A 26,796-nucleotide genomic window follows, 5' to 3' on the forward strand; every position below is an offset into this window, starting at 1 on the left:
TGATGCGGCTCAGCTGCATACTTGCCGACCCCCCCGTTTTTTCCGGGAGGTTTTCGGATTTCAGTGCCTCTCCCGGCAATCTCCCGGGGCAAACATTCTCCGATTTTTACCCAGACAACAATATTGAGGGCGTGCTGTGATGGCAGTGCCTTTAACGTCCTCTACAACATGTCGTCGCGTCCGCTTTTACACCATGCTATCTGCATGCCGGCCCAGTCACATGTAGTATGCGGCCTCTGCTTACACACGTAAGCGACTGCAAGGCATACTTGGTCAACAGCCATACAGGTTACACTGAGGGTTGTGATATAAACAACTTTAACACTCTTACTAATATGCGCCACACTGTGGACCCACACCAAACAAGAATGACAAACACATTTCGGGAGAATATCCGCACTGTAACACAACATAAACACAACAGAACAAATACCCAGAATCCCATGCATCCCTAACTCTTCCGGGCTACATTATACACCCCTGCTACCACCAAACCCCGCCCACCTCAACAGACACATGGAGGGGGGGCGGGGGGGGGGGATGCATGGGATTCTGGGTATTTGTTCTGTTGCGTTTATGTTGTATTACGGTGCGGATGTTCTCCCGAAATGTGTTTGTCATTCTTGTTTGGTGTGGGTTCACAGTGTGGCGCATATTAGTAAGAGTGTTAAAGTTGAGGGCACCCTCAGTGTGACCTGTATGGCTGTTGAACAAGTATGCCTTGCAGTCACCTATGTGTGTCTGCAGAAGCCGCAATTAACATGTGACTGGGCTGGCAAGCTGTTAGTACAGGTTGTAGAGGGCGCTAAAGGCAGTGCCATCATAGCACGCCCTTATTATTGTTGTTTGGGTGAAAATCAGCAGACATTCGAGAGAATAGTTGCTCTGAAATTCGGGAGTCTCCCGGAAAAATTGGGAGGGTTGGCAAGTGTGATGCTGTCAAGCGGCATTCACATAAAACTTGCGGGCCGCACTAACATTACATTTTCATATTAAGGTGCGGGCCGCGTGTCTGAGACCCCTGGTTTATACATAGCACAAAGCAAAAAAAAAACTTTGTGTGCAGTGTTATTTCATTTTAAATTTCAAAAGAGTTTTGTGGCTCCCATTGTTTTCTTTTTTGTGTGAAACTGGTCAAAATGGCTCTTTGACTGGTAAAGGTTGCCGACCCCTGGTTTAGACAGTCTTAGACGTTCCTTATTTGAGTCAAGCTACATTATTATTGAACTTTCATTGCTATTTCACATTAACCTTTACACAGTTATTTCTATAACGTACATGTTTAAATGACAGAACAAAAATATTCAAACTTTACAAAAGCCCCCCCAGTGTTACAACATTCCTACGACGCCTCTGATCGTACACACTGGACTCTGAGCAACTAATCATTAACGGCTCATTATTGTCTTTGAAATGCTTCCTACAGTACATATCGTTTGTTTTTGTAGGTCTTCCCAGCAGGAAATATATGTACTATTCCTAAATTCATGCAATATTCTATGCCGCCACGTTGTTTTTGGTTCTCTTTTATTGAAATTGAAAGACTTCCACATGGTTGCTTGTACTTTATAATAACATACAGGACATGTTATTGCAGACCAACCGCTGAGAATGAATACATCATTAGTCTTCGGTTGTGTTTCGACAATCTCGTGGGGGGGGGGGGAGATGAAAAAAAAATCTCCAGCAGCTGATGCTACGCTGTTCAATTCTTCACAGTTTGCAGTCATGCTTTCTTTGCAGCTGGCCAAGCCTGATAGTATTTCACTTTCAATTTTTTAGCGCCTTCAAATTGAAGTCGTCATGAGCTACTTGCATGTTAATTGTTCAGAAATGCATAGTAAATGTTTGAATTCCATCAGGGGTGTCCAAAGTGCGGCCTGGGGGATGTTTGTGGCCCGAATCTCTAGTTTTGTTATCTCTTCGGCGTATTGTTGAAATAAAATCAAACCAAAAAAAATAGTAAAAATGTGAGACAAAAGAACAAAAAGGCTGATTGGGTATAATAGCAGCTTCCATTAAATGCTACGTCATTCACAAACAAGGATGGGGCGAAGGTCACCACTTTGTCAACAAATGCGTGAGAAAATTGTCCAACAGTTTAAGAACAACATTTCTCAAATTTAAGGATTTCTCCATCTACGGTCCGTAATATCATCAAAAGGTTCAGAGAATCTGGAGAAATCCCTCAGAAATCAGGCGGTACTGCATCAAAAACCGACATCAGTGTATAAAGGATATCACCACATGGGCCCAGGAACACTTCAGAAAACCACTGTCAGTAACTGCAGTTTGTCGCTACATCTGTAAGTGCAGGTTAAAACTCGACTATGCAAAGCGAAAGCCATTTATCAATAACACCCAGAAACGCTGGGCCGAGCTCATCTAAGATGGACTGATGCAAAGTGGAAAAGTGTTCTGTGGTCTGACGAGTCCACATTTCAAATTGTTTTTGGAAACCGTGGATGTCATGTCCTCCGGACCAAAGAAGAAAAAACCCATTTGGACTGTTACAATAGTGTGGCTTTGTAGTAAAAGAGTGCGGGTACTAGACTGGCCTGCATGTACTCCAGACCTGTCTCCCATTGAAAACGTGTGGCGCATTATAAAGCCTAAAATACGACAACGGAGACCCCAGACTGTTGAACAACTTAAGCTGTACATCAAGCAAGAATGGGAAAGAATTCCACCTGAAAAGCTTCAAAAATGTGTCTCCTCAGTTCCCAAACGTTTACTGAGTGTTGTTAAAAGGAAAGGCCATGTAACACAGTGGTAAAAATGCCCCTGTGACAACTTTTTTGCAATTATTTGCAAAAAAAATTAAGTTTCTCAGTTTCAACATTAAATATCTTGTCTTGGCAGTCTATTTAATTGAATATAGGTTGAAAAGGATTTGCAGATCATTATATTCTGTTTTTATTTAAGATTTACACAAGACTACTAAAGGGTCCCATCCCAACATCGACGCCCCATGTACACACACTCGGTATGTTTACATGCAATAAAAACTCATTATTGCGTGACATTGGTTGAAACCAGCTTTTTAAAAACATGGAAAAACCTTACGTAGGTGTTTGACTTTGTAAAGATGAAGTCGTCATGAGCTACTTGCATGTTAATTGTTCATAAATGCATAGTAAATGTTTGAATTCCATCAGGGGTGTCCAAAGTGCAGCCTGGGGGATGTTTGTGGCCCGGATCTCTAGTTTTGTTATGTCTTCGGCGTATTGTTGAAATAAAATCAAACCAAAAAAAAATAGTAAAAATGTGAGACAAAAGAACAAAAAGGCTGACAACGAGGGGCCCTTCCCTCGGCTCTGGGCTGGAGAGGGCGGGGCTCTCCCGCGACCGAGCCCAAAGGAGCTCAGAATGGTGTAGTGCAGGGGTCAGCAACCTGCGGCTCTTTAGTGCCGCCCTAGTGGCTCCCTGGAGCATTTTTTAAAAAGGATTGAAATATGGAAAAAGATGGGGGAAATGTTTTTTTTGTTTTAGCATGTTTTTGTTTTTTTTAGGACAAACATAACACACATTTTCCCAATTGTTAGAAATGTTTAATATGTTTGTGAGAGTATGATGAGATGTATTTGGTGAACATCAAGGGACAAGCTGTGGAAAATGGAAAAATTGAAATTTTGGCGGTTCTTGAACTCACTATAGTGTGGACTGTGATGCAACATGTTTGTTTACATGCAAAATCTTCCACTCCTTCTTTGTCTCATTTTGTCCACCAAAAGTTTTATACTGTGTGTGAATGCTCAAAGGTGCACGTTGTTGGATGTTATTGACTTGTTGGAGTGCTAATCAGGCATATTTTAATCAATGCTAACATGCTATTTAGGCTAGCTGTATGTAAATATTGCATCATTATGCCTCATTTGTAGGTATATTTGAGCTCATTTAATTTCCTTTACTTTCATCCTTTTTGTATATAATTTAGTTTTGCATGTCTCATGACACATTATCTGCTTGTAATATTGGCTGCGTTTCAGATAGTTGTTTGTGTGCCATGTTGTTCCAGACCACAGCAAACATTACCTAGCTTGCCAAATATTGTAATAAATCTATTAAAAGAAGACAGCTGGCCGTTTCCTTTAACTTGGACACACACATCTATAACTTTGGCCATTAAAAGCCAGTAATTTCCAGGAGTTATCTCACTTTCTGAGGAGCCTCTGATTTACTAATGGTTTCTAATGTTGTAAAAATGTGTAGAATAAATGTTAAATTTCAACGTTTCTGTCAACGAATATTAGCTGTAATAGTCATTTTGATAGTAAGCTATTATAGCTAATATAGACACTTACGTCATGTGTTGCCTTCATTATAAGACTTATATACGGCTTTTAATTTTTTGCGGCTCCAGACAGATTTGTTTTTTGTATTTTTGGTCCAATATGGCTCTTTCAACATTTTGGGTTGCCGACCCCTGGTGTAGTGGAAAATACTGAATGAAAATTTGTGCTGTTATAACGGGCTTTATTTCTTTATTTCACTCTCACATTTCACTTGGGGCGGTATAGCTCGGTTGGTAGAGTGGCCGTGCCAGCAACTTGAGGGTTCCAGGTTCGATTCCCGCTTCTGTCATCCTAGTCACTGCCGTTGTGTTCTTTGGCAAGACACTTTACCCACCTGCTCCCAGTGCCACCCACACTGGTTTAAAACTGTCATTTAGATATTGTGTTTCACTATGTAGAGAAAAGCGCTATATAAAAATATACTTCAATTCACTTTACAATGTGCGGATAATTTAAATGTGGAACCATGCCTTCCGCCCGAATGCAGCTGAGATAGGCTCCAGCACCCCACGCGACCCCGAAAGGAACAAGCGGTAGAAAATGGATGGATGGATGGGTGTTCATTCATAGTTTTGATGCCTTCAGTGACAATCTACAATGTAAATAGTCATGAAAATACAGAAAACGCATTGAATGAGGAGAAGGTGTGTCTAAACTTTTGGCCTGTACTGTGTGTGTGTGTATATATATATATATATATATGGTGTGAGGCGATCCTTCACGCAATTTCCTGAAGAGCAGGGAAACCTGTGAAATAGGCTTGAAAGGATGAAATTAGGGCTGCAACTAACGATTAATTTGATAATCGATTAATCTGTCGATTATTACTTCGATTAATCGATTAATAATCGGATAAAAGAGACAAACTACATTTCTATCCTTTCCAGTATTTTATTGGGGGGAAAAACAGCATACTGGCACCATACTTATTTCGATTATTGTTTCTCAGTTGTTTGTACATGTTGCAGTTTATAAATAAAGGTTTATAAAAATAAAAAATAAAAATTGCCTCTGCGCATGCGCATAGCATAGATCCAACGAATCGATGACTAAATTAATCGCCAACTATTTTTATAATCGATTTTAATCGATTTAATCGATTAGTTGTTGCAGCTCTAGATGAAATAGCCTCTGTGTTTTTTCCTGACCTAACTTGTATATATATATATATATATATATATATATATATATATATATATATATATATATAAAAATAAATAAATAAATAAATAAAAATGCAGTGTTGAGATATTGACGAACAAACCAAATTTAATGACTGGCTTATTAACATGAACGATGGAATTGGGACTTGCAGTGATTTAATTGATTTTAATTAATTTGACATGACAGTGAAGAATAATCCGTATTTACATCTCACTTTTGTCACACACACACACACGCACGCACACACACACACACACACACACACACACACATACACACACACACACACACACACACACACAGACAAGATGAATAAGTGACTGAGGCTGTGTACAGTAGGCAAATCAAATTATGTGATTTAATTAAGTATGACAGTAAAGAATTAATCACATTTAAAATTCCAGTCTAAACTTGGAATTTACGACTTCCCAGTACAAATGGAACGCACCATGAAAGTTCCAGACTGGCGTAAAAAATCTGCACAGTATGTGTGCTTGGGTCTCTTTTTTCAGGAACACTGGTACGAAAACTCACAAAAAAGTCTGATAGAATGCTAGAAAATGTATGTAAGACCATCTAAAAAAACAAAAACAATGTCATTTTACAATTTTTTACCGAATGAGACAACACGGTATGTACGTGAACATAAAAAATGTGGGATTTACAATATTAACTATGAACAATAAAACACTGAATATAAACAACATATGAACATTGCTCTATTTAACCTCTCAGACCACCTCCTTGATTGACATCTTTTACAATCAAGCGCAACAAACACACCAAATAATAATAAACGCAAAGGGTAGAAAATGCCTACAATCTGATATAATATCACTTTTCTGTAGAACTCTGTTGTAAAAATCTGCTTGCGCGTCACCCGTGTCTCGGCCCGATAATGAAAATGAACCCGATAATCTTGCCGTCATCGATACATTGCCATATCCGTGGGTGTGTTTTCTCTGTGTCTTTCTTGCAAGAGCGTTCACGCTGTGCGTCGCTCTCAGCACCTGAGTCCACTCATTCAATAGCAGAATTCAATGAACAGTAATATTAGGAAGAGAAAAAGATTATTAAAGGGGAACATTATCACAATTTCAGAAGGGTTAAAACCATTAAAAATCAGTTCCCAGTGGATTATTTTATTTTTCGAAGTTTTTTTCAAAATTTTACCCATTACGCAATATCCCTAAAAAAAAGCTTCAAAGTGCCGGATTTTAACCATCGTTATATACACCCGTCCATTTTCCTGTGACGTCACATAGTGAAGCCAACACAAACAAACATGGCTCATAGAACAGCAAGGTATAGCGACATTAGCTCGGATTCAGACTCGGATTTCAGCGGCTTAAGCAATTCAACAGATTACGCATGTATTGAAACGGATGGTTGTAGTGTGGAGGCAGGTAGCGAAAACGAAATTGAAGAAGAAACTGAAGCTACTGAGCCATATCGGTTTGAACCGTACGCAAGCGAAAACGACGAAAACGACACGACAGCCAGCGACACGGGAGAAAGCGAGGACGAATTCGGCGATCGCCTTCTAACCAACGATTGGTATGTGTTTGTTTGGCATTAAAGGAAACTAACAACTATGAACTAGGTTTACAGCATATGAAATACATTTGGCAACAACATGCACTTTGAGAGTGCAGACAGCCCAATTTTCATCAATTAATATATTCTGTAGACATACCCTCATGTCAGCAGGCCAGGGAAGCTAGGGTCGATATTCTTCTCTTGATCATCTTCGGTGGCATAAGGGACGGTGTGAGCCAAGACATCCAGGGGGTTTAGCTCGCTCGTCTGCGGGAACAAACTGCCGCCATTGCTTGCCGTGCTACCGAGGTCCTTTGTCCCTGAATTGCTCACACACTCCGGCAGATTCAATGGGGGTCTGGCGGCAGATTTCTTTGACTTTATCGTTGGAAATGCATCTGCTTTGAGTGTCGCAGGATATCCACTCATTCTTGCCATCTCTGTCGTAGCATAGCTTTCGTCGGTAAAGTGTGCGCAACAAACGTCCAATTTCTTGCCACTTTCGCATCTTTGGGCCACTGGTGCAACTTGAATCCGTCCCTGTTCGTGTTGTTACACCCTCCGACAACACACCGACGAGGCATGATGTCTCCAAGGTACGGAAAACAGTCGAAAAAACGGAAAATAACAGAGCTGATTTGACTCTGTGTTTGTAATGTGAAAATGACGCATTGAATGAGAAGGTGTGTCCAAACCTTTGGCCTGTACTGTATAAAATAAGACTAACAGTGATGGGAGAAGTCCGACCCCCACAGTCCTTTTGCGTTCAAAAGATGTGTCCCCCGAAACAATATAGTTGAATATCCCTGGTGTAAGTAAACTCATCATATCCGACTCGATCCATGAAAGAGAATGCACCTTCTGGGTCACGGAGGCTGTGCTCCATGTTGTCAAGGAGGTGTCACGTCACAGCAGCTGGCCACAGCCTCGGGCTCCGGGTAGCGGATGTTGTTGTGCAGGAGGCCCTAAGTGCACGGGACTCGTTAGGTCCTCTGGCCTACCAGGTGGAGTGCAGCTTGCTTGACCACACGCACGCACTTTGCATGCACGTGTGCGCCGCCATCTTTTGGCGCTCCAATAAAAGCCATTCATTGAGACAGATGGAGCCAAGGTGAGCTGTTGGGATGGTAAGCCTTTAATGAGATCAGCGCAGATACACTATCGTCGTAACCAAGTTAGCCATGATGCAGCGCGCGCTAGATTAGGTTTGGCCGGCGCTCGGTCACATTTGTGGCGGAGAAGTGACACGGAACACTTGGCCCAAATGCAATAACCGCGCTGGCGTTCGCGCACGTTAGACACACTCTTTGCTGCAGATGCTGGATGACGCGGTGCACACAAACACGGCCGTGTTTCCCACAGGACTGCGCTCTATCTGTGGCGTGGGGTCCCCAGGGTGGGGGGGTTGGTGGCGTCATTGTCTAATTTGCATAATTGCCAGCACAAAACATGAAAAGCAAAACAAATATATTTAAAGTTACATATGGACTTTATTCTGTCGCTTCTTTTTGTTTGTTTTGATGTTTTTATTCAAGAACTCCTTCATTCCGCACTCCATCCAGCTGCATAATCACTGGCCATACAGCAATAGGTGATATATGTCTATTACCTGACACCTGACACGTGAGTTACCTCTCTTTGTTTATAATGTCTATTTTCTGCTGGATCTACTCTCTATTTTATGCAGCAGCTGTTACATATACTGTAATGTTGTACATGGTAAGTGTATTGTATTATATTATATAATTTTTATTAGAGATGTCCGTTAATGGCTTTTTTGCCAATATCCGATATTCGGATATTGTCCAACACTTAATTACCGATTCCAATATCAACCGATACCGATATATACAGTCGTGGAATTAACACATTATTATTAGAGATGTCCGATAAATGCGTTAAAATGTAATATCGGAAATTACCGGTATCGTTTTTTCTATTATCGGTATCGCTTTTTTTTTTTTTTTTTTTTTTTTTTTTAAATTAAATCAACATAAAAAACACAAGATACACTTACAATTAGTGCACCAACCCAAAAAACCTCCCTCCCCCACTCATTCACACAAAAGGGTTGTTTCTTTCTGTTATTAATATTCGGGTTCCTACATTATATATCAATATATATCAATACAGTCTGCAGGGATACAGTCCGTAAGCACACATGATTGTGCGTGCTGCTGGTCCACTAATAGTACTAACCTTTAACAGTTAATTTTACTAATTTTCATTAATTACTAGTTTCTATGTAACTGTTTTTATATTGTTTTACTTTCTTTTTTATTCAAGAAAATGTTTTTAATTTATTTATCTTATTTTATTTTATTATTATTTTTTAAAAGTACCTTATCTTCACCATACCTGGTTGTCCAAATTAGGCATAATAAGGTGTTAATTCCACGACTGTATATATCGGTTGATATCGGTATCGGTTGATATCGGTATCGGTAATTAAAGAGTTGGACAATATCGGAATATCGGATATCGGCAAAAAGCCATTATCGGACATCCCTAATTATTATGCCTAATTTTGTTGTGATGCCCCGCTGAATGCATTAAACAATGTAACAAGGTTTTCCAAAATAAATCAACTCAAGTTATGGAAAAAAAATGCCAACATGGCACTGCCATATTTATTATTGAAGTCACAAAGTGCGTTATTTTTTTTTTAACGTGCCTCAAAACAGCAGCTTGGAATTTGGGACATGCGCTCCCTGAGAGAGCATGAGGAGGTTGAGGTGGGCGGGGTTGAGGTGGGGGGTGTATATTGTAGCGTCCCGGTAGAGTTAGTGCTGCAAGGGGTTCTGGGTATTTGTTCTGTTGTGTTTATGTTGTGTTACGGTGCGGATGTTCTCCCGAAATGTGTTTGTCATTCTTGTTTGGTGTGGGTTCACAGTGTGGCGCATATTTGTAACAGTGTTAAAGTTGTTTATACGGCCACCCTCAGTGTGACCTGTATGGCTGTTGACCAAGTATGCTTGCATTCACTTGTGTGTGTGTGAAAAGCCTTAGATATTATGTGATTGGGCCGGCACGCAAAGGCAGTGCCTTTAAGGTTTATTGGCGCTCTGTACTTCTCCCTACGTCAGTGTACTACTATATTATCGGACATCTCTCATTTTTATATTATATTTTAATATATGTATATATTTATTATTATTATATGTTGTTTATATATATATATTTTATTTAATAATTATTATATAATTATATTGTATATATGATACAAACATATAATATAACAGTATATATCATATACTGTACATATATTATGTAAATATTACATATATGTTATATTTTATATTGCTACTACGGTAAATTTTTAGTCTATTTTATACCTGCATTGCCTTTTCCCTCCTTACACTTTCCATCCTTTGTAACTGAGCTACTGTGTGAAACAATTTCCCTTGTGGATCATGAAAGTTGGTCTAAGTCTAAGTCTAATGTCACAAGTGCTTTTGGATTAGGGAATGGGTCCAAGAGCAGGGGTGCCCACACTTTTTCTGCAGGCCAGCTACTTTTCAAATTGACCAAGTGGAGGGGATCTACCTCATTCATATATGTAATTTATATTTATTTATTTATGAAAGAGACGTTTTTGTTAACAAGTTAAAGGTGTTTAATGACAATATAAACATGTTTAACACATATAGATTTCTTTCTTTCATGAAGACAAGAATATAAGTTGGTGTATTACCTGATTCTGATGACTTGCATTGATTGGAATCAGACAGTAGTGATGATAACGTCCACATTTTCAAAAGGAGGAGAAAAAAAAGTCCTCCTTTCTGACCAATACCACATGAAAGTGGTTGCTTTTTGCCATCTTATTTGTCCAGCTCGCATACTCCTTTTTATACACTTTACAAGAAATGCATTGGCGTCAAATATTATTTTGTTAGCGCGGGTAGGATGGAGCAGCGCTTTTATTGTGAAGACAGGAACTGTGCAGAGAGTCTGTTGAAATAAAAAGTGTTTCTCGCCTTTCTGTCGGTCATTTTTTCTTAATAATGATCTGGCAGCAGCCGGCGTCATCTCACAAGACCCTCGTTTGCCGTGAATGTCAATCAAGTGACCAAAGTGACGTCTTAGTGAAGATTGATGATCGCTCATTTTTAGGTCTGTTTTTTTTAATGCCTGGCTGGCGATCGACTGACACACCCTCCGCCATCGACCGCTAGCTCGCGATCGACGTAATGGGCACCCCTGGTTTACTTAATTATTTTTTGCAAATAATCATTAACTTAGAATTTAATCATACTTGCCAACCCTCCCGAATTTTCCGGGAGACTCACGAAATTCAGCGCCTCTCCCGAAAACCTCCCGGGACAAATATTCTCCCGAAAATCTCCCGGTTTTCAGCCGGAGCTGGAGGCCACACCCCCTCCAGCTCCATGCGGACTTGAGTGAGGACAGCCTTTTTTCCCGACGGGAGGACAACAGGGTGACAAGAACTAAATCATCCAGACTAGAGATAAATTGTATTATTATGTTTATCTTACCTATAAATAAATATATTTGTTAATTAAAAAAAAAAAAAAACTAAATACAATTTTACTATATTTTGCTAAAAACATCAAAATTGTATTTTTATTTGTATTTTTTCTGACTCCTTATTACATCCAGCCATAGAATTATACATTTAAATAAACATGTTTGAAATAATTAATTTTAAATGATCATAATAATTAATTCAAAATGACTAATCTATTTATTAAAATAATTGCTTGTTTATTAACAACTTTAGCATTTTATTCATTACATTTTGAAGCTCTCAGAAGCCAAGTTATGTTATATTCCTTAAGATTGATTTATGCAAGTTTGAAGTATCAATTATCTAAACACAGTTTTGTTTGCATATTTTCAGGATGTGTATGTATATATATATATATATATATATATATATATATATATATATATATATATATATATATATATATATATATATATATATATGTGTGTATGGAATGCTTAACTTGGTGAATTCTAGCTGTCAATATACTCCTCCCCTCTTAACCACGCCCCCAACCACGACCCCCACCCCCACCCTCCCACCTCCCGAAATCGGAGGTCTCAAGGTTGGCAAGTATGATTTAATGGCAGCAACACATTGCAAAAAAGTTGTCACAGGGGCATTTTTACCACTGTGTTACATGGCCTTTCCTTTTAACAACACTCAGTAAACGTTTGGTAACTGAGGAGACACATTTTAGAAGCTTTTCAGGTGGAATTCTTTCCCATTCTTGCTTGATGTACAGCTTAAGTTGTTCAACAGTCCGGGGGTCTCCGTTGTGGTATTTTAGGCTTCATAATGCGCCACACATTTTCAATGGGAGACAGGTCTGGATTACAGGCTGTTGTAACACCTGCAGAATGTGGCTTGGCATTGTCTTGCTGAAATAAGCAGGGGCGTCCAAGAAAAAGACGTTGCTTGGATGGCAACATATGTTGTATGTACCTTTCAGCATTAATGGTGCCTTCACAGATGTGTAAGTTACCCATGCCTTGGGCACTAATACACCCCCATACCATCACAGATGCTGGCTTTAGAACTTTGCACCTATATAAATATATAAACATGTTGCAGGCATCAAATTCCAAATGAGCTAATATTTGCAAAATATAAGAAAGTTTACCAGTTCGAACGTTAAGTATCTTGTCTTTGCAGTCTATTCAATTGAATATAGGTTGAAAAGGATTTGCAAATCATTGTATTCTGTTTTTATTTACCATTTACACAACGTGCCGACTTCACTGGTTTTGGGTTTTGTAGACCATGTAAAAGCGCTTTGACCACTAGAGAAGAATCGCTATATAAATATCATTACTTCACTTCCAAAGATTGGACTCGTTCGCAAACGTCGCATCCTCACGGATTACCATGACCGGATTGACTGATGATCGCCGCAGACGTGGCGAAGACAAGGTCGTTCTCCCGACTCAGAAGAGGAGTCATGGAAAGTGCTGGAGCTCGTGTTCACTTTTTCAACTCTCCAGTACGTATAGATTGATGGTTTTTGCCTGGGAATGCACAAAGCATCAGTAATGGAGTCTGGGTCACATGTTTGTCTGGGCGTCCTCTTCTCTGATTGGCCGCTGGCTCTTAATTACCAGACGGACTGTTTATCCTCGCTGTTTGCCAGGATCCTTATCAGCCCCAACAGTGTTTTAAGTCCCGGTGGAGACTGCGAGGGAGATGTGAAGAGGAAGTGAGCGGAATGCGTACGTGTGTGTGTGTGTGTGTGTGTGTGTGTGTGTGTGTGTGTGTGTGTGTGTGTGTGTGTGTGTGTGTGTGTGTGTGTGTGTGTGTGTGTGCCACACAATAGCGCATGTGTCAACGTACATGCTTAATGCACGTTGTCAAACATGGGCGCCAGTGAGTGTGGAATGCAGAAGCCGTGGACTCGACAGGAGATCTCATGGCAGTGCTTTTGGATGGAGACCAGTGTTGCCAGATGGGAAATGACAAAATATACCAGAAGCTTCAAAATGATCGTATTTGGAGGACAACTCTGACTTATTTGATGTTGCTAAGCACCATCTGCTACACAACACTGTGAGACATTGCAAAACATCAAGTGGCGTACAGGATGTGTCTTGTTTGTGTTTGTTATTTGGCATCTACTGCAGGGGTTCACATTTTTCATGATCTCTCATGACAGTTATTATTAGTTTCTGGTTGTTGTTTTTTGATATCCTGTCCAGTGCTCTTATTTTTGTTTCCATTTCCTGTTTGCTTCCTTTTGTCTGTATTCCTCCTTCCTCACCTGTCCCTGAGTGCCAATCAAGATGCTTTCTATCCTCGAGATTATCCCCTGCTGGAGTGTTTCCTTGTTTTATGAATCGTAATATTAATCAAACCGTGAGGTGCCCAAAGATTCCCACCTGGAAAATATATAGTCGCAATCCATCCTGGCTTACTCGGTACACTAAAGCGGCTTTATTTATCATATTCACTTCAACATAATCATGTGTTTTGTTATCATCCCGTTGCAGTAAAATCCTTATGCATGATGTAACGCGTTACTTTAGTAATCTAACACGTTATTTTTTTATATTCAGTAACTCAGTTACCGTTACTACATGATGCGTTACTGCGTTATTTTACGTTATTTTTTATGTAGTATCGGCTGGAAACAGAAGATCTGACTGTGTTTTATTGAAGCGCTGCGGTGTCGTCCTTCTGTGTCACAAGGAAAAGAAGAGGTGTGCTTTCTGTGGGTGGGTGCCGGGGGGTGCTCCCAGACCGTAGTTGAGGGGCACAGGGGAGACGTTCCTCCAGGGGCTAACAACCTTCACTTTACCCACTTTGATGGGTTCTACATGTAAAGCGACTTTGGGTACTTAGAAAAGCGCTATATAAATCCCAGTTATTATTATTATTATTATTATTACCCGGAAGTGGGTCTTTACAGCTGAGGGTGAATGACGAGGCCGGCGGTGTGTTGCAACTTTGTGACTTTATTGGACGCAGCCATCCACCAAGCTAGAGCACCTGCACGCACTCACTGTCGCCGTTCCCTCACCTCTCTCGCCCACTCACTCACTCATGTCACTCACCTCACATGCTGTCATATCTTAAAGGGCCACACACACACACACACACACACACACACACACACACACACATACACTACTCTCATAACAACTAACAAGACATCATGGCGAAGCCAGAAGTTGAGTTACTTAACATGGAGACATTCTCAATACTTTTCTTTTGTCGAGCACAAAGAAAATAACATTTTAGTTAAATGTAAGTTGTGTCTTGGATCGAAGATCGTATCTACTTAAAGTTAAAGTTAAAGTGCCATTATGTTGCAGCTATTTAAAATAGTTTTGTCAATTTGTTCTGGCCTGAAATAAATTGGCCCTTTGAAACGTATATTTGTCTTTGTGTGTTGTATGTAGAGCACATTGCTTAGCAGAGTTCAGGGATGCAAATGCATGTCAAGTTGATCAACAGATTGTATTATTCTCCAGTGCAATAACAGTACTGAAATGAAGGCTAAAAGGGTATTAATGGGAGCTTTAAAAAAAAAAAGAAGTAACTAAATAGTTACTTTTCACAGTAACGCATTACTTTTTGGTGTAAGTAACTGAGTTAGTAACTGAGTTACTTGTTAAATAAAGTAACTAGTAACTGTAACTAGTAACTGGTTTTCAGTATCAAACCCAACACTGGTTATCAGTGCATAATATTTTTGTTCTTAAATGATATCATACCTTCTAACTTATTGAACGCTCTCATGTTTGTCAAAAATGCAAAAATGTTTGTTTAAGAAGTCTAAAAACAATAGTTCAATAGCATACCGACTATAAGGCGCACTTAAAATCCTTTCATTTTCTCAAAACTTGACAGGGCGCCTTATAACCTGGTGCGCCTAATGTACGGAATGATTTTGGTTGTACTTACCAAAGCACTTTTATATTCCATTGAGAATATAGAACATTACACATGGCGCTCAAAAATCTGTCAAAATGTTTTAGTACGACTTTGTTAAGCTTTGAAGCCGCACCAATTTATTGATTGTCCGCGCATTAAACATACGAGTATTATTATGGTGTGTGTATAAGGACCGCAAAATGTCACCTATTAGCAGACATATTATCTGGCGTTTTGTTACGCAATATTATACAAAACCAACTTTTCTTACCTTCTGGTACCTGTTGATCTATATTTGGGATCTGCATAAGCCTTGAAAATGTGCAAGCGTCCGCCATTGTAGTCCGTGCCGACCCCGTAGTCAATAAGCTTTATAGTCTGAAAAATATGGTAATCAAACCGTGAGGTGCCCAAAAATTCCCACCTGGAGAATATGTACCGTATTTTTCGGAGTATAAGTCGCACCGGAGTATAAGTCGCACCTGCCGAAAATGCATAATAAAGAAGGAAAAAAACATATATAAGTCGCACTGGAGTATAAGTCGCATTTTTTGGGGAAATTTATTTGATAAAACCCAACAGCAAGAATAGACATTTGAAAGGCAATTTAAAATAAATAAAGAATAGTGAACAACAGGCTGAATAAGTGTACGTTATATGAGGCATAAATAACCAACTGAGAACGTGCCTGGTATGTTAACGTAACATATTTTGGTAAGAGTCATTCAAATAACTATAACATATAGAACATGCTATACGTTTACCAAACAATCTGTCACTCCTAATCGCTAAATCCCATGAAATCTTATACGTCTAGTCTCTTACGTGAATGAGATAAATAATATTATTTGATATTTTACGGTAATGTGTTAATCATTTCACACATAAGTCGCTCCTGAGCAGTGTTGGGTTAGTTACTGAAAAGCAGTAACTAGTTACAGTTACTAGTTACTTCATTTCAAAAGTAACTCAGTTACTAACTCAGTTACTTACACCAAAAAGTAATGCGTTACTGTGAAAAGTAACTATTTAGTTACTTCTTTTTGTCTTTTTTTTTTTTTTTAGAGCTCCCATGAATGCCCTTTTAGCCTTCATTTCAGTACTGTTATTGCACTGGAGAATAATACAATGTGTTGATCAACTTGACATGCATTTGCATCACTGAACTCTGCTAAGCAATGTGCTCTACATACAACACACAAAGACAAAGATATGTTACAAAGGCCAATTTGTTTCTGGCCAGAACAAATTGACAAAACTATTTTAAATAGCTGCAACATAACGTACATAAGTAACAAACAGCATAATAACAGCATAGATGTAAACCAAGAAAGGCACACACTACATACACAAAGCCTAACCAGGCATTTTCTTCCTCAAGTAATTCTGATACAAAATCATGTCTGAAGCCCAGAAGACTCTCCACATTTCCCCAGTTTTAGTTTAGAGATAAGGAAAAATTGGCCTGGCCCACTAGGATCCCTCTTTATGTTTGTGAACTTTATAGTCTATACATTTAGAGTGATGTGATAATCAAACACTCTAGAAGTCTAGAATGAAAGAGTATATAAGAGAATTGACAGCAACGTTCCCTCTCAGGAGCGCGCCTGTGCAATTGCACACTGCTCAAGCGTCCTCTGCGCACGGCAAATCTATGCCACGCACAAAATCAAATAAAAAAATAAGCGCATAACAATTTTCGACACGACACGGACACGACAGAGAAAACCGTTTTCGTCATCATTGTTCAAATATTGTAACGTCTGTCGAGACGCTTTGAGGACATGAATTCCATCCATCACTTTACTGAGCAAAACTCTTTGTCGGCCATAAACACATCACCAAAACATTAGTAAAAAAAATGATATCTGGCAAAAGTGGTCATTTTCTGCAGTACAAACCAGACCAAAAGTAACTTTGTTTTATCAACAGCTGCCGCTCGCTCTTTCTCACGTGCGCCAACACTTGCACATATGGCACTGAGCCAGTGATGCGTTTACAGCCACACAAAAAGTCGGACAACTCCAACACCACACATAAAGTGTAATTCCAGGTCGTTACACTATGATTTACCAATCAAATGTGTGCTTATTCTAGTGTCATTTATTAGGAATCTTAATTTATAAATATTAATCATTAAATGCTGTTAGTATATTAAATAAATACTAATAAAAATATATTTTTTACAAACAGGAAGTTGCAAGAATGTACACATGATCCCCTGCTTATATCTCATTGTGCAACATGTGAATGTTTTAATGGGAACTAAATGCAATGTCTGAAAGGGGTACAAATTATTTCCAAAGCAGGACCTCCACCCAGACAAACAATACAAGTACACAGTTCATGAAAAACAATATTTGTTGTTATTGTCATTGTAAGTGGGCCTAAACACTTATATTAGAAATGGAAATGACTGCTGTCATTTGATTATAATAATAAGAGAATGTTGTCTGTCTATCTGTGTTGGCCCTGTGATGAGGTGGGGACTTGTCCAGGGTGTACGCTGCCTTCCGCCTGAATGCAGCTGAGATAGGCTCCAGCGACCCCGAAAGGGACAAGCGGTAGAAAATGTATGGATGGATGGAGATTGAACTTGTTATTTAGTCAGATTTGGGACAGGTGTGCTGCTGGTGTAGCCACAGTGTGCACTTCTAAAGTTGCTCACATGGGCTCTACTCAATGCTCAGGGAGTTTTTGCGTTTGCTCACACACATGAACAATTAGAGGGAACATTGATTGACAGAGTGTGTGTACCTTCAGCGGTGAATGATGAGAAGAGGCAGAGTTAATCCTTAAGTGGTGGAGGTGAAGTGGCATCAGAATCTCTATCTCTCTTTACTAGCTTCGTCGAAGCATGTTGCTTATGTAGCTTGTTTCAGCAGATTTGAATTGCTGTTTTGGGCAGTAGATGGGATCTTTGATCCAAAGCACAATTTACATTTAACTAAAATGTTCTTTTCTTTGTGCTCGACAAAAGAAAAGTAGTGAAAATATCTCCATGTTAGCAAACTCGACTTCTGGCTCCGCCATGATCAGACACGCCCCCCCCTCTCCACACTCACACGCACACATACCCACACAGAGCGCATGTCTCTCTCTCTTCTCCGGCTTGTGACACAAGAAGAATCAGAACGATGACACAGCAGCCCTCCGATAAAACACACTTTATACTACATAAAAAGTAACGTAAAATAACGCAGTAACGCATCATGTAGTAACGGTAACTGAGTTACTGAAAATAAAAAATAACGCGTTAGATTACTAGTTACCGCCGAAACTAACGGCGTTACAGTAACGCGTTACTTTGTAACGCGTTAGTCCCAACACTGCTCCTGAGTATAAGTCGCACCCCCGGCCAAACTATGAAAAAACTGCGACTTATAGTCCGAAAAATACGGAAGTCGCAATCCATCCTGGCTTACTCAGTACACTAAAGCGGTATTATTCATCATATTCATTTCAACATAATCATGTGTTTTGTTATCATCCCGTTGCAGTAAAATCCTTATGCATGATGTTATCAGTGCATAATATTTTTGTTCTTAGATGTTATCATACCTTCTAACTTATTGAACGCTTCCACACTGCAACAAGTCAGTGTTAAAAAAACAAGTAAAAAAATGACAAAATGAGGGGTATTTTACTTGAACTAAGGAAAATTATCTACCAATAGAACAAGAAAATGTTGACTTTCCAAAACAATTAAAATTAGCTGACCTCAATGAACACCAAAATACCTTAAAATAAGTATATTCTCACTAATAACAAGTGCACTTTTCTTGATAGAAAAAAAAAAAGAGACCTTTTTGCTCAATATGTTGAAAAATATTCCTAAATTAAGTAAATGCTAGTGCCATTATCTTGACATAATGATATGCGCTCGGCATTACATTTCTTGAAACCAGCAAACTTATACTAAAAACTAGTTTATTTTTCTTAATGTTACTTTCGGGGTGTACTAGCCGCTCAGGCAAATCATATTGTCTAAAAATGCATTTTCCCATCCATAACATGACATCATCGCGCCAAGTGCGTGCTCTTTCAGTCAATTAGTACGTGAGGAATATATATATATATATATATATATATATATATATATATATATATATATATATATATATATATATATACACATATAGTCCGGCCCCCAGCCAACTTTTTTTTTATTGTAATTTTGAATAATTTACCTGAATGTGCATGAACTATTTCTTTTCAAAATAGTTTGAAATGTCAAATGTTAAATGTTTAAATATTAACTGTCCGTTTACTGTACTGTGTCAACTGTACTACTATATGAGTACGCATTTTCTCGTTTCATTGAAAATAAAACCGCAAAGTCCATTTGGCTGTCATCTGTTTTAATTATGAGACACAATTGTGTCAAAGTCATGATTTTATTGTTCATGCTTGAAATAAGAAATTATTACTTTGAAAAAGCAGTTTTATACTTGTGAGTGTTGATGACACAGCTTTGCAACACTTGATATTCTCGTTTCAAGCATGTTTTACTCAATATAGGTCATCAAATCTCAGCAACAAGCTGTAATATCTTACTAAGATAATTTAGGACCAAACCCCTTAAAACATGGGTGTCAAACTGGCCCGCGGGCCAAATTTGGCCCACCGTGTAATTTCACATGGCCCTTGAGGCGATATCAAATTAACACTAAAGCTGGCCCGCCGATTATATACAGCGGCGGTGCCGCGGTAACACCGTATTCACCGCTATTTCTCATACTTGCCAACCCTCCCGGGAGACTCCCAAATTTCAGTGCCCCTCTCGAAAATCGTTACGTCCGCTTTTCATCCAGTCCAACGCGTGCTGGCCCAGTCCCGGAAGAGTTAGTGCTGCAAAGGGTTCTGGGTATTTGTTCTGTTGTGTTTATGTTGTGTTACGGTGCGGATGTTCTCCCGAACTGTGTTTGTCATTCTTGTTTGGTGTGGGTTCACAGTGTGGCGTATATTTCTAACAGTGTTAAAGTTGTTTATACGGCCACCCTCAGTGTAACCTTTATCGCTGTTGATTAAGTATGCATGCATTCACTTGTGTGTGCGTACAGAAGCCGCACATATCTTCTGACTGGGCCGGCACGTTGTTAGAATGGATGAAAAGTGGACGTGACGACAGCTCGTAGAGGACGTTAAAAACAGTGCTTTTAAGGCACGCCCCCAAGACTGTGGTCCGGGTGGACTACGAGATGTAATGACTGATGAACACCTCCGTTGGATAATGAAGGTTGCCTCAGCTCAAAGCCTGAGCCCCGACATTAATGAACTAGCATCCAAGAAAAGATGCCAGGTATCTGGCTTGGGCACATCAGATTAGATCAGTGTGTTGCAAACAGAGCAGTTTAAAGTCCTGAATGGTTGGTTTATTCATTGTTATTTTATTTTCAAATTTATTAGCCTGTGGAAAAAGTTAATGTTGATATTTACCTCAGAAGGCTGCAAATAGAAAAGAGGCATTACATTTTTATTTAAACTGTATTTGATATGCCATTGATATTTTTTAATTATTATTATTATTATTTGAAACTCAATTTTGCATGTCACTATAAAGTTATATAAGCCTTGCTTGTTCAATATTCAATGCAAAACTTGTTTGGGTCCCTATTAAAAGGTTAATTTGTTCAACCTTGGCCCGCGGCTTTGTTCTGTTTTAAATTTTGGCCCACTCTGTATTTGAGTTTGACACCCCTGCCTTAAAACAAGTAAAGCTCTCTAACATAAAATCTGCTTCGTGGGAAGAATTATCTTATCAGACAGAAAATAAGCAAATATCACCCTTATTTGAGATATTTAATCTTACTTAGATTTCAGTTTTTGCAATACATGTTTGTCCAAATATGGACGAAGCCTAAAAACACTAGTTCAATGGCATCATTATTTTTTGGAGACCCAGGTCAATGATTATTTGTATTAAAAAATATTTCTCATTGTTTTTAAATTCAGACGATGGACTAGTGTCCCGCACTTTATTTTCCTCACTGGGTTGTCACGCTGCTCATTCATCAGCTTTTGGAGTAACTTTGGGCTACACATTTAACTGCCGTTGTCTGCATGTGTGTGCACGTGTGTGTGTGTGTGTGTGTGTGTGTGTGCGTGTGTGTGTGTGTGTGTGTGTGTGTGTGTGTGTGTGTGTGTGTGTAACCTGAGCACCGGCCATCTCCCCGTGTGTGAGTAATGGTCCCTCTTTTATTGGTCTGCTCCTCAACAGACTCTCTATGAGTAATCACATAATGCCCAGCTCTGACGTCAGATCCGTTGCCATGGCAACACAGTGCTTCCCAATCTGGGGAGGTGTGTTCAACTTTGCTCCGCGTCTTGTCTTGACGTGTGGTCTGGATGGACACGGGACTTCTTGGGTGAAAATCTGCCCCATCCTAATCTGTATTTCTTTGAACTCTGCTATCATGTCTTCATCCTCGCCTACCTTCCTTTGCATCACTTCATTTTCTTTAGTTTATGATTCATTCGCACTGTAACGCTCTTCTTTTTTGCGCATGCGACAACAAAAAGGGTAGTTACCTCACGCAGAGTCATGGCCAATTATGTGCATATCTGGTCACGATGCATGCATGCTATTTTCTGCATTGAAAACGAGAGAACACGTTACGGAAAACAACCGTCATACTTATAGTGCAATAGCAGAGGCATCGCACCAAAATTCTGGGCCTCCATACATAAGATACCTTAAGGGCCCCCTATCCCAGTGTTTTTCAACCACTGTGCTGCGGCACACTAGTGTGCCGTGGGAGATGATCTAATTTCATCTATTTGGGTTAAAAATATTTTTTGCAAATCAGTAATTCTAGTCTGCAAATGATGTGTTGTTGTTGAGTGTCGGTGCTGTCTCGAGCTCGGCAGAGTAACCATGCAATACTCTTCCATATCAGTAGGTGGCAGCCGGTAGCTAATTGCTTTGTAAATGTCTGAAACAGTGGGAGGCAGTGTGCAGGTAAAAAAAGTGTCTAATGCTTAAACCAAAAATAAACAAAAGGTGAGTGCCCCTAAGAAAAGGCATTGAAGCTTAGGGAAGGCTATGCAGAACAAAACTAAAATTGAACTAGCTACAAAGTAAACAAAAACAGAATGCTGGACGACAGCAAAGACTTACCGTGGAGCAAAGACAACGTATATCCGAACTTGACATGACAATCAACAAAGTCCCCACAAAGAAGGATAAAAAAACAACTGAAATACTCTTCCATATCAGTAGGTGGCAGCCGGTAGCTAATTGCTTTGTAGATGTCTGAAACAGCGGGAGGCAGTGTGCAGGTAAAAAAGGTGTCTAATGCTTAAACCAAAAATAAACAAAAGGTGAGTGCCCCTAAGAAAAGGCATTGAAGCTTAGGGAAGGCTATGCAGAACAAAACTAAAATTGAACTGGCTACAAAGTAAACAAAAACAGAATGCTGGACGACAGCAAAGACTTACCGTGGAGCAAAGACAATGTACATCCGAACTTGACATGACAATCAACAAAGTCCCCACAAAGAAGGATAAAAAAACAACTGAAATATTCTTGATTGCTAAAACAAAGTAGATTTGGGAAATATCGCTCAAAGGAAGACATGAATTTGCGACAGGAAAATACCAAAAAAAGAGAAAAAGCCACCAAAATAGGAGCGCAAGACAAGAAGTAAAACACTACACACAGGAAAACAGCAATTCGCCCCATCCTTGTTTGTGAATGACTGAGCATTTCATGGAAGCTGCTTTTATACCCAATCATGGCACCCACCTGTTCCCAATTAGCCTGTTCACCTGTGGGATGTTCCAAATAAGTGTTTGATGAGCATTCCTCAACTTTCTCCGTCTTTTTTGCCACTTGTGCCAGCTTTTTTGAAACATTCTGCAAGGCATGAAATTCCAAATGAGCTAATATTTGCCAAAAATAACAGAGTTTACCAGTTTGAACGTTAAATATCTTGTCTTTGCAGTCTGTTCAATTGAATATAAGTTGAAAAGGATTTGCAAATCATTGTATTCTGTTTTTATTTACCATTTACACAACGTGCCAACTTCACTGGTTTTGGGGTTTGTACATCTTCATAGATGGCACAACAAAATGAACGTAAAAAAGTCTAAAGTTAATTGGAAATCATTCAAGTAGTTTTGGTGTAATCCTGCTCACTGAAACAAAAACCATAGTCGAGTGTGAATGTCACAATCCGGCCAGCCTCAATTTAATGCGTCGATGTTGTGTCTGTTGTCATTGCTTTTGCAGCCGCCTCCCATTTCCTGCGTTTAAGTGCTCAATCATCGTGCAGGAAAGAGTTAATGTTGCCACATGCGGCTGTCCGGCGCCGTGTCCCTCATCTCGTTTGTGGGCATCGAACTAACGTAATAGACTTTGTGTCTCATGCTAATCAACACAGGCTAATCAATTACAGCTCAGCGGAACACAGTGATATCAGGCATGTGTGTGTGTGTGTGTGTGTGTGTGTGTTGTAACAAATACACATTCTTGGATTTGTTATCTTCTTGAGACCTCCAAAAAATGCCTCCCTCTTTAGGACCACACTTTCTAGATATATAAAGATTTGTATTTACAACATGAATAATACATACATACTATGCAAATATAAAATAGCTTCTTTTGAAAAATGTGTTGGAATTCCACAAGAAAAAGGTCACAACTTCACAAGAAAATTAGATTTTGGCAGTATTATATTAAAAGTCGTAATTTTACTCAACGGAAGTCAAATTTTTACAAGAAAAACTGACTGTTTGTGCAATATTATGATAAAAATTTGAATTTTACTCAATAACGGTTGCAATTTTACGAGAAAAAGCTTCACATTTTGGCAATTTCATGAAAAGAGTTGTAATTTTACTCGACAAAAGTCACAATATCATAAGACAACTTTAAAATGTTGGCGATATTATAATAATAATCAGAATTTTTACTTGGCAAAATTATGACAAAAGTCATAAAAACTTTCAATATTTTACCAGAACAACAAAAAAATTGGCAATATTGTGATAAAAGTCAGAATTTTATGACACATGTCAGCATTTTGCATTAAAGTTAAAATTGTACATAAAAAAAGTAACAATTTTATGAAGAAATATTGCAATATTACAGAAACAGAAAGAATATGAGACATATTTTCCAATTTTATAAGAAAAAAGTCGACACATTGTGAGAAAAAGACTGCTTTAAGTTCATTTTTAATTTTTTTCATTTATTGTTTGTAATAGTTTTTTTTAATCTTCATTAATTACTTTGTTATTACAGTATCTCTCTCTCTCTCTCTCTCTCTCTCTCTCTCTCTCTCTCTCTCTCTCTCTCTCTCTCTCTCTCTATGTATATATATATATATATATATATGTATATATATATATATATATATATTTTTTTTTTTTTTTTTTTTTTAATTAATTTTGGCCAAAGGGGCAGCATTTCAATTTCTTACACACACTTGTTATTTCATATGTTGACCAGAGGGGAAGCACTTTTAACACCGACTCGCAGTCAATTTGAAAAATCCCTCCTTTTTGGGACCACCCTAATTTTGATAGATTTCACCACCAGGGGTGCAAATGAGACATTCTCTATTAGATGCAATGGTTTTCCTTATTGGGACCATGATTTATGTCCTAGCTTGTTCACACCTCCTCATATGGAAGGTACTTTTCCTTCTTGATGTCTCAAGAAGGTTAGAAATACAAGAACACACACACACACACACACACACACACACACACACACACACACACAGACACATTCTTGTATTCTGTAAAATGCCTACCTCTTTAGGACCATGCTTACTAGATATATACAGATGTGTATTTACAACATTAATAATATATGCATACTATGCAAATATAAAATAGCTTGTTGTGAAAATTTTGTTGGAATTCCACAAGAAAAAGGTCACAACTTCACAAGAAAATTTGATTTTGGCAGTATTATTATAAAAGTCGTAATTTTACTCAACGGAATTCAAAATTTTACAAGAAAAACTGAACATTTGTGCAATATTATGATACAAATTTGAATTTTATTCAATAATGGTTGCAATTTTACAAGAAAAAGCTTAACATTTTGGCTATTTCATGAAAAGAGTCGTAATTTTACTCGACAAAAGTCACAATATCATAAGAAAACTTTAAAATGTTGGCGATATTATAATAATAATCAGAATTTTTACTTGGCAAAATTATGACAAGTCATCATTTTACTCAAAAAAATTTCACTATTTTACCAGAACAACAAAAAAATTGGCAATATTGTGATAAAAGTCAGAATTGTATATGACAAATGTCACAATTTCACATTAAAAAGTTATAATTCTACATAAAAAAGTAACAATTTTATGAAAAAATATTGCAATACTACAGAAACAGATATAATATGAGAAATTTTTCCCAATTTCATAAGAAAAAAGTTGACACATTGTGAGAAAGACTGCTTTTAGTTAATTTTTTTTTTTTTAAATTTTTTGTTTGTAATTGGTTTTTAATCTTCATTATTTAATTCAAGTTATTACAGTATGTCTCTATATACATATTTATTTATTTTTTTTAATTAATTTTGGCCAAAGGGGCAGCATTTCAATTTCTTGCACACACTTGTTATTTCATATGTTGACCAGAGAGGGAGCACTTTTAACACCGACATGCAGTCAATTTGAAAAATCCCTCCTTTTTGGGACCACCCTAATTTTGATAGATTTCACCACCAGGGGTGCAAATGAGACATTCTCTATTAGATGCAATGGTTTTCCTTATTGGGACCATGATTTATGTCCTAGCTTGTTCACACCTCCTCATATGGAAGGTACTTTTCCTTGTTGATGTCTCAAGAAGGGTGGAAATACAAGAACACACACACACACACACACACACACACACATTCTTGTGTTTTGTACCTTCTTGAGACCTCTGAAAAATGCCTACCTCTTTAGGACCACCCTTTCTAGATATATAAAGATTTGTGTTTACAACATTAATAATATATACATACTATGCAAATATAAAATAGCTTCTTATGAAAAATGTGTTGGAATTCCACAAGAAAAAGGTCACAACTTCACAAGAAAATTTGATTTTGGCAGTATTATAATAAAAGTCGTAATTGTACTTAACGCAAGTCCAAATCTTACAAGAAAAACTGAAAATTTGTGCAATATTATGATAAAAGTTGGAATTTTACTCAATAACGGTTGCAATTTTACGAGAAAAAGCTTAACATTTTGACTGTTTCATGAAAAGAGTCGTAATTTTATTCGACAAAAATTTTTACCTGGCAAAATTATGACAAAAGTTATAATTTTACTCAAAAAATGTCACTATTTTACCAGAACAACAAAAAAATTGGCAATATTGTGATAAAAGTCAGAATTTTTTGACACGTCACCATTTCGCATTAAAAAGTTATAATTCTACATAAAAAAAAGTAACAAT

At 38.3% G+C, this 26,796-nt stretch overlaps 1 protein-coding gene and 1 long non-coding RNA gene across 3 annotated transcripts in view; both read left to right on the forward strand.

Annotated features, from left to right (window-relative positions):
* Positions 1-12,154, forward strand: part of LOC133612165 (uncharacterized) — a 40,804-nt gene extending 28,650 nt beyond the window's left edge. The window contains exon 3 of the long non-coding RNA XR_009816092.2: positions 12,074-12,154. This is a non-coding gene — a long non-coding RNA (uncharacterized lncRNA). The remainder of the gene's footprint in view (positions 1-12,073) is intronic.
* The window catches only part of LOC133612669 (cGMP-inhibited 3',5'-cyclic phosphodiesterase 3A-like), a 459,749-nt gene that overhangs the window by 263,298 nt on the left and 169,655 nt on the right, over positions 1-26,796 (forward strand). The window lies entirely within an intron of this gene.

Source organism: Nerophis lumbriciformis, linkage group LG10, assembly GCF_033978685.3.
Source record: "Nerophis lumbriciformis linkage group LG10, RoL_Nlum_v2.1, whole genome shotgun sequence".
NCBI classification, from domain to species: domain Eukaryota; kingdom Metazoa; phylum Chordata; class Actinopteri; order Syngnathiformes; family Syngnathidae; genus Nerophis; species Nerophis lumbriciformis.